Genomic DNA, 18,190 nt, shown 5'->3' with positions numbered 1-18,190 from the left:
AAAGTGTGTCGAGGGGAGCCTGGTGTTTCATTTAAGGCGTCGGTCTGTTACAAAACCTGTGATCCGACTCAAACGCAGGCGCCTGTGATATTAGGAGGTTAAAGGAGAGATTTACTCAGGGAAATCATTTCTGTGCTTTCCTGTAAATGATGCATACGCACATGTTTGGAGATGCCACTATAGAAGGATTTATTTAATCCTAAAGGTTTTATTTCGCTGTTTAGACTTATGTTTTGCACCTGCTGATGAAAAATCCCACATTGAAGAGATATCTTCAGGAGGAGGGACGCAAGACTTTAAGAAACCACATAGAAACTCTCTAGTTCTGACAAGACAAGCAAGACTCACATTTCCAGCAAAGTCTAATATTTATCATTTTCGAAATTTATAAATCTGTCACAAAGAAAAAGAAAGCAAAATCATTGTAATACTGTGGTAGTTTTTTGCTAACACTTTACAGTAAGGTTTCATTTGTTAAGGTTAGTTAAGTACATCAGTTAACAATGAAAACCACTTGTAAACTATTTATTAATCATTTACTGATAAATTATTATTATCTGTTAACATTAGTTTATGAATCTGAACTAACAATGAACAGTTGTATTTTTATTGATAAATGTTCACAAAGATTAATATGTAACAGATGTATTGCTCATTGTTAAGTTAATATTAGTTAATGCATTAACTAAACTTAAAAGGAACCTTATTGTGAAGTGTTATTGTTTTTTTAACTTAATACTAATACTATGCGTTAAATGAAATAAACAAAAGAACAATTTAAATAAAATAAAAAGCATTTCTTCAATTTCTTTTCAAATATTTATAAAATAGTCTAATAAAATGAAGTATGAAAAGTGCAATGATATTGACATGAGTTGCGATAGTATTAACAATGATTAACAATAACATATAATATTGCGGTAAGTTAATAAAATAAAATAAAATAAACAAAATAAAATTATAAATATAAATAATAAAAATAAGTGTAGAGAAGCGCCATGCTATTGACATAAAGTCATTATTATATAAGTTAATGTAAGAAAAAAATTGTTTTGAAAAAAAATCTTTTAATCTGCTTCTGTACTTTATGTTCACAGACATGTGAATATACATCAGTTAAAACATCAGCTTGTGGTGTTTTTAGACATGATAATACCACAGTACTCTTAAAAGTACCATGCTTGCTACTAAGAATGTATGTAAATGCCATGGTGCATGAATGAGACATAATTAGTAGCATGGCCTTTAATACTACACTATTACCATTTGACCCCATCACCTTAGTTTTTAAGGGTTTCTGTACAGCATAATTGTTTTGCATTATAAATAGTCAAATGAAATGCTGTGCTCTCAGAGAAGGATGTACTTACTCTCTTCTGTTGTTCACACGAGGACACAGAATGAAGCCAATAAGATGATCTGATCAACTTCCCTCACAGCAGGGCATGCTGGGATAGCACTCGGTCTACATCCTGCCCCGGGTCACATGTCCTCATAAATATTCATGACGGAATTTCACAGCTCGCTCTGGATCTGCAGCAATCACAGGATTTCATTCATTAATTATTTTTTTCAAGATATCATGTGACTTTTTTTTAGAAAAGCATTGTTAAGAACAACAATAAGAGCGTTGAGCTTGTTTATCATACACATCAAACGCAGCCTCGACTCTTAATGGTGAACCTTCAAGGACAAACAAAGCCTGAAATAAGAGCGTGAGGGTTTAACTCAGTGTCTTTGTGTTTAAACAGCACAAGGCCATCTGAAAGCTGATCTCATATTCTCCTGAGCTTCTCATCATAATGTCTGTTAATCTACAGCTGCAGGGTTTGCAACTGACCTCCTTTTTAGTTTGACGGCAGAAAACGCTGCATATTCCAGCCCTGGCTGAAGCTTTGATGAGTTTGGTGCAGTTACATCCGAGTACACAGAAGAGCCCGACGCTAATATCAGATCTACTGCATGGAAATATAAGTCTGAGGAGATTCATTCAGGCCAATAGGCCAACAAAGGCTGATGCAAACCTGTATGCTTTCATTTTTTCCTTACGCTGCATCGAACAACAACCGTTCATCGTGAACCCGGCTGATAGTATCTAAAAAGGACAAAACAAACCTAAAACAAAGCTAATAACTAAATTTAAATAACACACCAGCTTGTGATGAAAAGGACAAAAAAGTACCATTAAAGTAATGTTGAAAAAAAAAAAAAAAAAAAAAAAAGTAAGGTCAAATAAAAGAAAAAAAATTAAATATTATTATTCTTTTTTTAAATATTGTAATAAAATTACAGGAATGTACTATGATATTAAGTCATGGTAATGTGTATTCATGATAAGTTAATAATATTGCTGTGAGTTGATAAAATAAACAAAATAATAATGAATATTTGAATTAATTAAATAGAAATCAGATAAAAATAATATTAATACTTTTAAATATTTGAATATTTGTATAATAGTAATAATAATAAAAAAGTAACAATAAAAAATAAATATTAAAAAGTACCATAGTGACAAAGTCATAATACTGTGGTAAAATGTATGATTAATGAAATAAAAAATAATGTCTTAAGTTAATAAATTAAACAATATTTTAAATTAAAAAACAAACAAACACCTCTTCTGTATTATATCTATAGATTTAGTCAAACATGTGAATATGTATCAGATATTTTAGACATGACAATATAATGGAGTACTATGTAAATACCATGATACATGGTGATCATAAAACTACTATAATAGTGTCTCGTTTGTGGCGCTTGATGTCATTATGTGTAAAGAGATGCATGAAGATTCTTCAATAACACTTTTCAATAAATTCCCATTGGTTAACATTAATTAATGCAATAACTTACACAGAGCATTACATTTTTTACAGTATCTTTATCTATTATTATCATTGCTACTTCATGTCAGCTCAGGTATTACCATCTGCAATATTACCATATGCAACTTTTGATTTTAATAATGTGTTAGAAAAGGTTGAAATTAACATTGATAAATGCTTTAGATAGAAGTATTTTGTATTGTTAGTTCTAATGTAGTTTACTAATGTTGGCAAATTGTGTTCCTCAGGTTGGGACCTCATGAGGGCCAGTAAATAATGACCGAATGTCCATCGTTCCTTTAAAACGTCCCTTTCAGCCTAAACTGATGCGAAACCCTATTAAACTGCACTTATCTTGCGGACAGATGTTTTTTCCCTCTGGCCAGCGGTCGGGGAGGTTCACGAGCGGGGCAGAGATTGGCCGGTTCCTGTCGAGCTCCTCGATTAGTGCTGTCAGCCCCACAGCCAAGCTGTTTCTAATGAGACGTGCAGACAGAGAGATGTCGCGTCCACGGGTGGCCCTCTCACTCGAAAATGAGACTGGTCGACACGTACGTGTGACAGGGAAGGTGGGAAAGGTGACAGAGGACGGGGGTGGATGTCACGGGGGGCGGGGGGGTGAGACGGGTCAGCCGAGGGCTGCCAGAAACATGAGTTGAGTGACAGGTGAAGCGGGTGAAGAGATGTCAGGGAGCCGTGGCGTCTGCCATCCCAGAGACATGAGTGGATAATTACATGGTCAGTGATGTTGCTTGGCCTCTCCAGCCTCTTTATTTTCTGGCTTCTTCTCGCACAGGTGAACCTCCGTGAGGCCTGTGTGGAAGAGAAAAACACTGATTATTGAGCAAAATAATACAACTTAACATGGGAAACATGGGAAAATTGCGTATATTACGTTGCTTGCATGTTTTGTGACACTCTCAAAATTAAGGGCCCTATCATACACCAGGCACAACGCAAGTTGCTAGTTTCAGCCCGACGCAGTTTTCATTTTCACGTCCTGCGCCATGTTGTTTAAAGGGGCATTCAGCAACTATTTCAGCTTAATAAAACCGTTTAGAAATCATTTGGATGGTTTAATAACCTGTTCTGGTGAGAAGGGTGACTTTCCCCGCTCCCCCAACATTCCTAGGCGGAAAACCAGCCTTGCAACATCAGAAGTAACGTCCCGGTAAGTTGGAAATAGGAAGTCCCGTGAGAAGCGAGAACGAGCGAGAAACACAAACTGCTTTACGGCAATTCTACATAAACACACACGCCGCCCTCAATGTGTATAATGTATTACCCACCTCGGTAGACATACAAAAAGTTGGCCGGCTCCGATAATAACAAATGCACATGAGCAGCGGTAGAAAGGGTGAGGAGGGGCCGTAAGTGAGTTTTTTTTATGACAGTGTTGTGAAATATACACCTCACAGCTGTAGGGGGCGCTCGCTGAGAAAACATGCGACAACAAAAGTGAAAATCAGCGAAGAAATACCTAAAGTTGCCGAGTTCCCCTTTAAATAGCATCTGTGCGCCCATGGGCTGCTGGTCTGAAAACGAGTGTGTTCAGGCGCATTGTTGGAGCATTGATATTTTGTGGAACTGAAATAGACTGAGCCATTGTCCAACTGAAACCTGGTCTAAAGTCAATGGCGCATTATTATTTTTTGTTATTTAAAGGGAACATTAGATATAAGCGCCTATATGCGGGTCCACAACGCGTGTACACTCTGCTTATTACACACACACACACACACACACACACACACACACACACACACACACACACACACACACACACACACACACACACACACACACACACACACACACACACACACACACACACACACACACACACACACACACACACACACACACACACACACTCTGCTTATTACACACACAGGGCAGCAGCACACAGACATGCCAAATATTAAAAATACTGTAAAAGGATTACAATGTAAAAGATTAATATTGTGTACATAAAGATATGGTGTAATCCGGCTTGTCCCGTAGATGGTCTGCGTGTGCATTAACCTCGCGTACGAGTAGATCCGTTTGTGCTCTGGATAAGCGTTCAGTTTTTCTGCTTGCAAATAGCGAATCCGCCATGGCGCGAGCGTAACTGGCTATTAAAGGGAATGGGAGATGAGACTCTGATTGGTTTATTGCACGTTAAAGGACAATTCCAGCCAAAAATGAACCACGGACTAAATAACACATGGGTACCGAGTCGACCGTTCTCTGGGATGCATTTTCATGATAATCGAATGTACCCAGTTTTATCTTTAGTTTTAGTTTAACCACAGATTAGACACCCTCAAGCAAGAGGGTAAGACACAGAAAGAAAGTTCAGCGGCAGAAGCGCCTGGCCTGGGCTACAGAGAAGCAGCACTGGACTGTTGCTCAGTGGTCAAAGTACTTTTTTCGGATGAAAGCAAATTTTGCATGTCATTCGGAAATCAAGGTGCCAGAGTCTGGAGGAAGCCTGGGGAGAAGGAAATGCCAAAATGCCTGAAGTCCAGTGCTGCTTCTCTGTACCCCAGGTCAGGCGCTTCTGCCGCTGTTTCAGGTTCAAAAGTGGCTTGACCTGGGGAATGCGGCACCTGTAGCCCATTTCCTGCACACGCCTGTGCACGGTGGCTCTGGATGTTTCTACTCCAGACTCAGTCCACTGCTTCCGCAGGTTCCCCAAGGTCTGGAATCGGTCCTTCTCCACAATCTTCCTCAGGGTCCGGTCATCTCTTCTCGTTGTGCAGCGTTTTTTGCCACACTTTTTCCTTCCCACAGACTTCCCACTGAGGTGCCTTGATACAGCACTCTGGGAACAGCCTATTTGTTCAGAAATTTCTTTCTGTGTCTTACCCTCTTGCTTGAGGGTGTCAATGATGGCCTTCTGGACAGCAGTCAGGTCGGCAGTCTTACCCATGATTGTGGTTTTGAGTAATGAAACAGGCTGGGAGTTTTTAAAAGCCTCAGGAATCTTTTGCAGCTGTTTAGAGTTAATTAGTTGATTCAGATGATTAGGTTAATAGCTCGTTTAGAGACCCTTTTCATGATATGCTAATTTTTTGAGATAGGCATTTTGGGTTTTCATGAGCTGTATGCCAAAATCATCAGTATTAAAACATTAAAAGACCTGAAATATTTCCGTTGGTGTGCAATGAATCTAAAATATATGAAAGTTTAAATTTTATAATTACATTATGGAAAATAATTAACTTTATCACAATATGCTAATTTTTTGAGAAGGACCTGTACTACCATTAGAAAACTAATAAATTTTAAGGTCATAACATACTATTGTGCAAGGAAGCACACAAAAATATGTCTTTGTGAATCGATAATCTGACCCCAAAATCATAATGTGTGTGAAAAGGAATAAAAGTTATTGGTGTTTTACTGCTACTAGTGTTATTTCAGCTGGAAACTGCAGTCAGTTGTATGTATTGCTTTGCTTTTGAGTTGAAATGCAGGTAGAGGCACTTTTTCCAAAGACCTGTGTTGGTAAATGTGAATGACACTGGGTGATCGCACAATCAGCAGTAAAGCCATAAAACAAGTGAAAAAACTGCCACAGAACCAAACCATACCAGAATATCACAAAACACTCTGACAAACACGGGGAAGTGTGTATGTGAGGTGTGTATGTGTGAGTTCGAGTGAATGTGTTTATTTACTACACTAACTTTTATTGGTGTTAACTGGTTTCTGGACATTTTATTGTATTCACTGTACATTTTTTTCCCTTCATTATCTTAACTGTTAAAAGCCCTTCTAGGGTCAGGTGTTGCGAATTAAGCATATAAACACTGTGATACAGGAATTGGATTGTTTTTTAATGTAATAATCTATGTTTTTTTTGTATCTGTCCCTATTCAAATAAACAACAAATAAATAAGCACAGCAAGACTTTTCATGATGTACTATAATGCATCAAAACGTCCAAAAACATGGTAATATCACGGAGGTTCGCATTCTCATTCTTAGACTTCACACACATCAGAACTATCAAACTCACGCAGATAACGGACAAAGAATTGCTTTACTTTCAATACCGACCTATACCTTGTCAACGGATGATGCACATTTCTGTTTTCAAATGTTTATATGCAAATATTTATTTGCAAATTGATAACACTTTATTTTAACGTGTCTTTGTTGCACGTTACATGTATTTGTTGCACGTTACATGACAGACCAAACCCTAATCCTACCCTAACCCTATAGTACATGTAGTTAATTACTATTATTCAGTACTTAAATGTATAATGCGTCACAATAAAATAAAGTGTAATTGCAAATTTTAAATGCAGCATTTTTGTGGATTGTGAATCATGTTTACCACCAGTATATTGCATTATGTGTGATCAAGTTTGTGTCACAAAATTAATAAATGATTTGTATATTTTTTATTTATCTACATGCCTATTTATATTTGTAAATATGTGCAGATTTAGGCACTGCAGATGCTTTACAACATTATTTGCTTTAGAATGGTATCTTTTGCTTTAGAGCACCAGTAATACATTCCAACTTTAGATTTCCAAATCATCGAGTCAGTCTATGATTACATGAAGTGATTGAGAATACATAGACGAACTGCCCGTAAACTGAGTGCAAGCGTACCTTGGAAAAAGTTGCTGTTTTAGAAGCAAAAAAACATTATATAAAAACTATTCATGCCATTATATTTGAAAAAACATCCTTACTTTAGTGCATTAAAGTGCTTAAAACTTTTCAAACCAGTAGTTTTCCTGACAGTTGTTTTGAGCAATTAGGAGAAGTCTCCACAGTTCTTCTGTGAATGAAGGCTTTAGTCTCCGTTTGCTTCTGCCTCTTCATGTATACAATATTTGCAAAAGGATTGTTTGGAAATGTAAAATGTTCCCTACTACACACTAAAGCAAAAGATAACTGTATACTGTATATACAGTAGAAGAATGTACTAAAGCTTGGGATGAGTATGATTAATAAATTAATTTTGCAAGATGCATTAAATTGATCAAAAGTGACATTTATAATGTTACAAATGATTTCTACTTCAAATAAAGTATGTTCTTTAGAATTTTCTATTCATAAAAGAATCATATTATCATAAGAATCAGATCAATCTGATAATAATCAGAAATTTTTCTAAACTAGCAAATCAGAGTATTAGAATTATTGAAGGATCACGTGACACTGAAGACTGGAGTAATGATGCTGAAAATTAATAAAAAATAAATTAATTGTAAAATATATTTAAGTAGAAAATGCTCATTTTAAATTATAATAATATGTCATAATATTACACTATTTTTGATTAAATAAATGGAGAGCATAAGAGACATTGTTCAAAAACATAAAACAATCGTACCGACCCCAAACTTTTGAACATTAGTGTATATGGATCACTATTGGCCAATAAAAAAGCACAGAGTTAGATGGAATAAATTATATATATTTCATATATAATTTTTCACATGTTCTTCAACACAAATCACTACCGTGCGTGTTTGTAGTTACTTTAAGCCTGTCGAACGTGTGGAGATCACAAAGATCTCTCTCATCCTCACACGTTTGTTTCATCTGGAGAGAATGATCTCTTTCTTGCCGCAGCGCTCCGACGACATTCCCGTCCTTCAATGTGCTCCCGTTCCATCTGCCCACAAGACTCATGGGATTTCTCTCGGAGCTCTTTCATGTCCACCAGGATATAAGACAGGAATCTCAGATAGTGCTGGTGTGGATGAGAGAGGCACACGCTACAGGAAGTCCACCTCAGAGAAAAGTGTGTGTTCCTCCTTTAGCACGATGTCAGCCGGTAAACGACGAGCACATGCTGGAGAGGAGAGTCCAGGAGTTCAGATGTTCCCTGCAGGACATTCACAGGAGAGTCAGCAGAGGACATGTTCTGTCCAAAACTAAGAGTTTAAGTGCACTTATGAATACATTTACCTGATCGCATTTTGTGGAGTGCTGCTCATAACATCCAACAGTTTCAAGATCGTTGGACTCATAGAAAAAGGACAAAACATTATAAATTAGGATGCATCATTGGCCTGTACCCTCAGCGAGTGCTAAGTGTACGTGCAATTTGATCTTGCCAGCAAGCTCAGTCAACATAATACATGTTTTAAACTAAAATGAAACAGACCAAGAAGTGATACGAACAATATAAATCAAAGACTAACAGACTGTCCACAAAGAAAACATCTGTTGTGTGTCCTGTAAGAGTGGAAAAAATAGGATGACGACAGTGTTTTTCTGCAGATCTCAATGAAGTGACACGTGGAATTTTAAACCACCAAAATGCAATAATAGGGAAGGAAATCTAAGTTTAGTGTCTACACTTTTGACTGCATGTGCTAAATTGATCAATTAAAATCTAAACTGTGACAAAGTAGTTATTGATCATGTCTAAATATGCATGCAAATGCAGTGTGCAATAAAAGGTAATTATTGTTCTCAGCAACAAGGATTTCTTTTATGATGGATAATTTTCAGAAATATATATTTAATTGATATACAATTTACAATGTATATTTTTTATCAGTAATTACAAATGTAATTAATAACAAAAACATTTTAAATTGTGAAAAATATATTTATAAAAATGTAATTATTTTTCTTTATTTACTCAAAATGAACAAAAAAACAAAACAAAATAAAAACAATAAAATAATTAATGTAAAAAATATTTAAAGCACACAATATTTAAAATGAATGCACTGGCATGTGGGAAATAATCTCACTGTAATAGGGACAAACATGTTTTATAATAAAAATAATGTAAGTTTAATGGCTTTTTGGATCATTTTGAACTCTACCTGTACCTTTTTGTGAATAAACATACTCAAGTTGTCATTTTGGCTGATTTCTTTCTTGATTGTGTTGAAAATCTTTCTGATTCTATAACACAAATCCCCTTTTTACAAGGCCTTTCCATTTTCACTGGATTGTCACAACAACAGGGAGAATCCTATAAAGATGTGTAAGAAATGTCGGACAAAATAAACAGCAGAAACATGAATACGGCACATTAACAAATCGATGCGGAGTCAATGCATGGACGGCTCAAAGCGTCTGCTTGCACTCCAAAAAACCTTTCCTTTTGACTCTGCTCCTGTGGAAATCATTATTCATATCCAGACACATTCTTTTATTGTAACACATTGGTTAGTAAAAAATAAATAAATAAACACCACCCTTGAAAAAGCCCCCACAGTAGTTACGCTCTGAGCTTTGATAAAAGAAGAGAAACTGTGGCTCTTGAAAGCTTGAAGAGTCAGCTCCACCAGTCCAACAGAAGAGCCCTACAGCGAGCCAGGCATTCGGCCCTGCATGGTGGACCCAAATCAATACACATTAACAGGTTAAAAGAAATGGGAGAGAGGGGCTGCGTTTACGCACCGCATCTCAATAATATCGACGGGTATGTGGTATTATATTTGTAAGAGAGAGGCAAAGAAAGACCTTGAGAGCTGCTCCATTGTATTGATGGGGCTTTTGCTCTTTGCCAAAGAGGAAGCACTTTCCAGCCCGCTCTTTAATCTGAAGCAGGTCTGATGGGACTCGAGGAGGAAGACTTCAGAGCGTGCAGCGGGGGAAAAAAGCTAGCCCCACTTTCTCGGCGTAATGACGAGAAAAAGAAGGAATGATAAAAACCCAAAAACACAAACACAAACAAAGCTGAAAGAAAGCATCAGTACAGTTGGGCTGATGAGAGACGTCCGTGAGTGTTATTGTGCATGAACGCTCGTAAGTGCATGACAAGACGTCTATAAAAGCAGAGCGGAAATATGGACAATATGTTCTGGCCTGGCAGATACTTCTGACAACAAGATTTTATTTTTTTCAAAGAAGTTGAATTATTTTCAAAACATGGACTGAAGACAATCATAGTCAATGGGGTTTGCTAAGGACGAGACACACAAGTACTAGTGCTCACAGTGATTTGACGAGACCTCTAAAAGTTTAGTATTAAAGTTCAAATCACAACTGCATAGAAAACCCTTGCAACCACCCTGAACACCTTAGCAACTGCATGGCAACATCCTAGCAACCAGCCGGCACACTCTTGAAACTGACTGCATAGTAATGCCCTAGCAAACAACCCAGAACACCTTAGTAAATGCATAGCAACACCCTAGCAACCACCTAGAACACATTAGCAACTGTGTCGCAATGTCATAGCAACCACCCAGAACACCTTAGGATTTGCATAGCAACGCCCCCACCAAGAACACATTAGCAATTTCATAGCAATGGCCCCAACAATCACCCAGAACACCTTAGCAACACCCTAGCAACCATCCAGAACACCTTAGCAATTTCATAGTAATGCTCCCAACAACCACCCAGAAAACCTTAGGAACGACCTAGAAACCACCCAGAGCACCCTAAAACCCGCTTAGAAACCCCTAACAACCAATCCGAATGCCTAAGCAACTGCATAGTAACATCCTAGCAACCAGCCGGAACACCCTTGAAACTGACTGCATAGCAATGCCCTAGCAAACATCCCAGAACACCTTAGCAACACCCAGAGAACCTTAGCAACTGTATAGCAAAGTCTCAGCGACTACCCAGAACACTCTAGAATCATACCGAAGAGTTTAATACTCAAAATGTCTTCAGAAAATGCTAAATTCTAGTTAAAGTACAGTGCAGAAGTATGGGGAATTGAATTTATAATAACATTTTGTGGGCCAAATAAACTGATGTTCATCTATGAAAATGTATCTGCTTCTAACATGTTCCCTAAAGATTCTAATATTGTACAAAAACGCCATCAACAACATAGTATGTAATAGTAAACGCCTGTGTTGTTTCGGTGCAAGACTCTTGGGCGAGGCTCTAGAGGGCCGGCAGGGTAAATGCTCCTGTCCTTCACTGGGGTGGTAAATAGACCATGTGATGTGGCAAGAAACCCTGTAACCCCCACAGGGGAACGGATCCCTCCCTCACTGCACTGTGATACCCCTCCTCGCTCCACTGGCTGTGAGACCCTCAGCATTCCTCCAAACCATCCGCACTAAACCGGCCCGCACACACACACACCAACATGGCACAGACGCGCCCACGAGTCACTCTGGCCTTTAGGGGTCAGGCTAGCCATGGTGTTTGCCACACACACACACACATACACGGTCACCGCTCAAGCCCACTGACTGACCCGACAAGAGCCGACAACTGCTCTGTGTCTGTTAGCATTAGGGCGGTCGCAGCTGAAGCAAGGTTAATCTTCCCACTTTATTTGGGGGTTTTGGATTCTTTGACCCGCTCTGAACACACTGCTCCAGCCACCTGTAGACTGGAATGCTTTCAGAACCAAAGAACAGATCAGAGTTCTGGAGGAAAACAATGAATCATATATATATAATATATATATACCATATTTATTTAGGCTATTTAAATTTTCTCCAATTGTACTTCAAATAATACCATAGTAGTATTAAAGTAATTTTTGCAGTATCATATGCAAATACTATGGTACACAGATTTTTAGTACCGTGGCATATATCAAAGTACTACTGTATACCATGGTATCCTTTTTGTGAAGGATGGTCCAAAATCCTACTACTTCTGGCCTACTTTTTGGTTAGTGGATGTCGCTGCGGTCCTGAATCGAGATGACAAAGACAGATGTAAATAAAACACCTCCTGAAGTCTCTTTCTGCTTGTTCTTCCACACACACACACACACACACACACACACACACACACACACACACACACACACACACACACACACACACACACACACACACACACACACACACACACACACACACACACACACACACACACACACACACACACGGCCGGAGCTCCAATCCCGTGGGATTTTCAAGGGCAGTATTTCAAAGAGCCATGCTGTGCTTACATCAGTCAGTGAACAGTGGAAGAACCAGGATTATGGGGTTGAACCACGAGCGCTCAAACACACGATTAGCGCCAGATTCATGGCTTTAATGTTTGTGCATGTTAATTTCTCATTTTTTCGACATGCACATTAAAGGCACAGTATGTAAGTTTTCACCTCTTATTCAAACGCGTAGCTTGACGCTGGGAATGAGTGTGGAATTATGGGAGTTGTCGTCTTCACCTCCACTGCCGATGGAAAGCAATCCGACGGGACTCGCAGAAATCATGTCATGGATGAGCTAATATATTATTTTTAATTATTATTATTATATTTTTATTAATAAGTTTTATTAAGCAGGGCGGGGCCGAGCATGTTTTTATTATGCTTATATGCCGCAGTCGCCGCTGATGCTCCTTTCGCTTTGTTGTTTATGTTTATTTTGCGATTACGATTAAAGTTACATATAAAGTTCACCTTCTTTTTCCTTGAACTTGTTACAGTTGTGTTTGATCACTTAAACCAATATTATTTTATTTTATTCTATAAACAGCCACAAGTGCTGAATTACTCATACAGGTCACTTTATTTGACAAATTAAAATAGTGGGCTAAGGCAGCGCTGTTTGATTTGTTTACAACAATCATAGTAAAAATAAATTTGAGTGAGTTGAAAGTTATGTAATGCAGTAAGCTAGATCGATATTAGAATATGCAATTAATTTTAAAACATTGTATGGTGGAGAAAATGCTTTTATTTTATTATTATTTTATTACTTTTACTATAAATAAAGCTTTCCGATTATGCCTTGACAGAATAGTGTTTTTTTTTTTAGATGTAATATGAGATGTAAATGAAGAAAACAAGAGATGCACGCAATAAGAGTAACCGTTTTGAGCTATAAAACAATGATTTGTTTTCTGTTACTAAATGTATCCAAACAGCTGCTCACCTGTCTAATAAAATGCATAATGTTAACGCATATTTATTGTTTCTATGGTTTCTAGGGAAGTAAAACCGGAAATCGAGGGTAACATGGATATGATGCCATTGACACTGGTTAAAATTGCTGATATGTCTGGATTTAAAAATTGTTGGAAACATTTGGGATAATGTAAGTACACAAGTCAACAAAATATAACATTGCTCTAGTGGTTTTTGGATATTTTAATCTAAAAAATCTTACATATTGTGTTTTTATTTTTCATGAGCGGTAAAAATAGACTAAATTATCTTAAAATATATTTAGTGATTTAGGCTATTTTCACAGACAATCGCATTTGTGGGACGCTAACATATTCTTCTGCCATTATCACCTTCTGTTTGTTGTAATCTCGCAGATTTTGGTGTGAAGCGGAGCAGAAAACAAACCCAAAAAAACATCAAGCCCGTTGATACTCATTAAGGGAAACTTCATGTGGGAAATCGGTTGCTCAGCAGAGGAAATATCCAACCTTGAGTTCCTTTCATTAACCCTCCATGTTTACTCATTAATGCTGCCTCTTACACTTTCAACGCAAGCTGAGAACAACGAACTGATACACAACACAACACTATGTTTTTCTTTCTCTCTATAAACAAAGAAACACTGTGTTGTGGAAGACGTGTTTGTCTAATGGTGACACGCACACATGGACTAATCAACTCCTCGTTTGCAGTTCTGAAGGGTTCTTCAACCTTCTTTCCAGCTGTTACAGCAAACAAACTTCAAACGAAACTCAAGGACTCCAGTTCCTCTTCAAAAGTAGGTTAAAAAGGATCTTATCTGTTGCAGTCTCCTTATAGTGCCTCTTTAGTCAGGATGTATAAGTAAAGAAAGACTTTAAGGCATACCTTTATATCTTAATCACCATCTGACAGTGACACGCTCTATTCAGACTATATACAGATCTTGAAATCTGGAGATCGCACAAGCATTATGGAGAACAATATTTCTCAATCTGTTTTACCATCTATCCATCTTTCTGTTTATCTAGCAACCACAACACCCTTTTCACCATCCACCTTATTCTTCGCCCGTTCTATTTCCCATGATTCATAGCGGGTTCAACGGACTAAGGCCGTGTGTCCACCAAAGAGTTTTTTCACGCAGCTGGCGTATAATTCCAATTGTTTTCAATGGGAGCGCCGCGTTTTTAGAACGCCATGAGCGTAACGAGGCGCTGAGCGTGTATTTAACGCTCAAGTGCTGAGCGCCCGGCGTTTTTTACTGGTCGCTGAGAGTTGAAAATTTTCAACTTTGGGGAAAGCGCTGTGCTCATCACTGTCACTTTTTACACAGCCATCCAATTACAGTGGAGGAGGGGCGGGACTAATAACACACCGAACAACGACGTCAACCTTTCTGAACAACGACGTCAACCAGCGGAGCTAACCGAACAAAATGGATGGAAAATAATTTTTTAGTATGAAACAAATTATCTGCGACATCAGTTACAAGTAAACTGTGCTGTGGATACTCTGTATCATAGCAACGAATCGTCTCAACTGAAAAAACGCAGCGCTGCCAAAACGCTCTCAAGCGCCCACAGCTTGGCTTTTTCAGCAGACCGCTAGCGTTTTCAGCCGGCTAAAAATGCTTTGGCGGACACACGGCCTAAGCGGTTTTCTACTTCTGGCTTTACATACGAGCACTAGCGTAAAGGCTATGGTGATATTTTTTAAAGTTAATAAAGTAGTAGATAATTGTTCGGTCAAGATGGGAAGTAGTCGGTGGCTACAAATTTTCATTTTGTTTTTATCTGTGATTTAATAAAAATAAAGTGATCAGATTACTTTTGATGAATGATTTTTCCGATTTAGTTGAGCGATGTGGGGATGACCCAATCTGAAACACATGGCAAATGATTATAGATCAGACTCTGGTAAAGTATTAGCCGTTGTCTACAAAATGGTGCAAAAACCTTTTTCGGTGGATGCTTCAGTTTTAGCGCAGCTAACCAAAAACGGCTACTCTCTGGCATTGAATGTAGCTGATACAGAACCGGACATGGGCATTCTCTCCTTTTTATCTTATGCACAAAGCACTCAGTTTCTAAAAAGTTTTTTATCTTCTTTGAATTGTTAAAACAACCAACAACAGCAGCATATGTAGAGCCTGAACTCATTCTCTCACTGCTAATACGGTCTATCGCTACAAACCGGAAGTAGGCAACCGGAGTCGTCGTCATGGCGGCGCGCATTGTTTAGAACCGAATAAGGTGGATACTAACATCCAGCAACACACTTGCTCAATAACGTTGCTGAAATTTTTTTGTCCTGTTGCTTTTATTGACTCTCTATCTATGGGCTTCTCCCTTGACTTAATGCCTCTATGTCCCCCCGATTGCCTCATACTGTAGACAGTAAAAGATTGCCTGCGAGCTTCTCTTCCTGTCTATGCAGTAATTTCTCTACCGTGCGACAGAGAGTCGCGTGGTTATGACGCAATCGTTAGCCTATTTTTACAAAAACGGCTTCTACGGGGCCATAACATAAGATACAAAGTAATGGAGCCTTTTATAAATTTTTCTGTTTCTTTAGAAATAAATAATGGACAAATTAAGTCTTTGGACGCCTCAGATGTAAAGTTATTCGCTGTCAAAGTGACGCCAAAATGAATGCGAGTCAATGGAATGCTAACAGCAGGTGAAGTTCTGCTACAATGGCGGCGCCCGCAAGGCTTCAGTTTCCGGCTGATGGATTACACCCTTGGTCTAAAATCACATACTGTATAGTAGGTTACACATTTTGTCGGAAAATTACTTTGCAACAATTAAAAAAGTATGTTCTATATATATAGGATGAATGTGTGTAGTATGAATGAAATCCAGACGTACTACATCCACAATGTTGTTAAGAGTCTTGTGAGCTTGTGCCATTCATAAAACTTCTCCTGTGGCCTCATGGGATAGTAAAGTGTCCATCGAATGCACACTTCAGAATCTCACCAAAAGTAGTAGGTCATCCGGGTACTTCTCCTCGACTGTTTTATGAACACTATGAATTCGGAGATAATAGTCCACTAACACACTGTTTTTCACCTACTATATAGTACAAAAGTAGTAGGGATGTTCAGAAGCAGCACCTATCTTTCTATCTTTAAGACTTGAGGTCTGGGTAGCGCATTACAAGTGTTGTAAACCTTTTTCTTCTAAAGTGTTTGAAAACTCAGAAGCGAAGACCAAGAGACTCAGGTTTGTATCTTCAAAAGGTTTCTTTATTGAGAACACGAGCTGTGCGTTGCTGTAGTCTTCCAAGCTCGTCTCGAGTCTAACTAAGGGAAACGTTCCCTTGAAATTTATACACATTTAGGGGCAGGGCTTAACATTGTGATGAACAAAGCATGTAAATGATGTGTACAAGTTTAGGAACCAGCCCTATACTGAGAGTGTTACCGATTCCAATCCATTCAGTCCAGAGAACAGGAATGGCAGGACTCTCCCGCTAAGACAAAGGCTCCCAAGAGCCACCAAGAGTTTCAGTAATATTATTAATTTAACTTACAATAGAGAGAAACTGGATTAGCAGGCTCGATAGAGAGCAGTAATCTGACAGATACAGAAAACAGGATTGGCCGGACTCTCTTGCTGGAAAACTGTTTCACAGCAGATATCATCATCATCATAACCTTAAATGCTAAATTCAGTATAAGAAACTGTCTCAGTTTATATACTATTGTATTGGAACCTCAATTAAACATTTAATAAATTTGTAACACTACACAAGTAACTTGAGTAACGTAATCAGATTACTTTTTAAAGTAACGTAAAGTAATGATTTACTTTAAAATGTAAAAAAACAAACAAGCAAGCCCAGCCCAAATGAGAAAAAGTAACACAAAAGTAACATGTAATATACGCTCGCTCAGGCTGAAGGGTTTCGTTCAACGGCGAAGGCTTTCAGAGGTTTCAGAGACGTGATGTTGTCGCTGAAGGAGTGAAGCTGCTATAATGGCGGTTTTCGGGGACTAATAAGGGCTAAGGCACCCGCGCCATTGGTTATGCATTTCCCGCAGCACAGCCAATGAGTGAGCCAGACACTCATAGTGCTAGCTGTCAGCTGCAAAATGCGTTTTACATTATAGGCTTCAGTAAATCGAGGAAAAGGAGTTCCCCCACTGCGTATAGCTACGCAATACTCGTTCCTTTATCACAGGGAACTGAGGTTACGATAGTAACCGAGTAGTTTTTTGTCATGATTTGAGTGTTTAGAAAATACATTTATAAGACCGTTGTTGTCAGATTTTATTGGTGATTCCAAATATGATATTTTATCGTAAACTATGAGAACCCCATTCAAAGAGAGAGGAGCTGCACTTGCATGACTTCAAAGATGTCCACCGAGTCAAATGACTTAAAGGGACTTTGGTAAAAGTCATCGTTTTTATTAGCAAGCCATTTTATATCCATAACACACCACATTTCCAAGTAAAATGGTAGAATCAATAAAAGAGATGTAGGATTGGACATATTATCCATCTGGAATTGATTGGATGGTGAAAATATTGCTTTATATAAAGTTTGAGGTCTTTCTGGCAATC

At 38.2% G+C, this 18,190-nt stretch overlaps 1 long non-coding RNA gene across 1 annotated transcript in view; it reads right to left on the bottom strand.

Moving 5' to 3' along the window:
• Positions 1–18,190, bottom strand: part of LOC143715233 (uncharacterized) — a 31,888-nt gene that overhangs the window by 2,621 nt on the left and 11,077 nt on the right. The window contains exons 8-11 of the long non-coding RNA XR_013195695.1: positions 8,760–8,816; positions 8,328–8,676; positions 3,567–3,644; positions 1,371–1,533 (exon numbers count right to left, since the gene is read on the bottom strand). This is a non-coding gene — a long non-coding RNA (uncharacterized LOC143715233). The remainder of the gene's footprint in view (positions 1–1,370; positions 1,534–3,566; positions 3,645–8,327; positions 8,677–8,759; positions 8,817–18,190) is intronic.

The sequence above is a fragment of the Siphateles boraxobius genome, unplaced genomic scaffold, assembly GCF_051911475.1.
Source record: "Siphateles boraxobius isolate OS27281-9 unplaced genomic scaffold, OSU_SipBor_1 57, whole genome shotgun sequence".
In the NCBI taxonomy this organism is placed as follows: domain Eukaryota; kingdom Metazoa; phylum Chordata; class Actinopteri; order Cypriniformes; family Leuciscidae; genus Siphateles; species Siphateles boraxobius.
The sequence above is the reverse complement of the archived record's forward strand: the minus strand, read 5'-3'. Positions and strand labels throughout refer to the sequence as shown.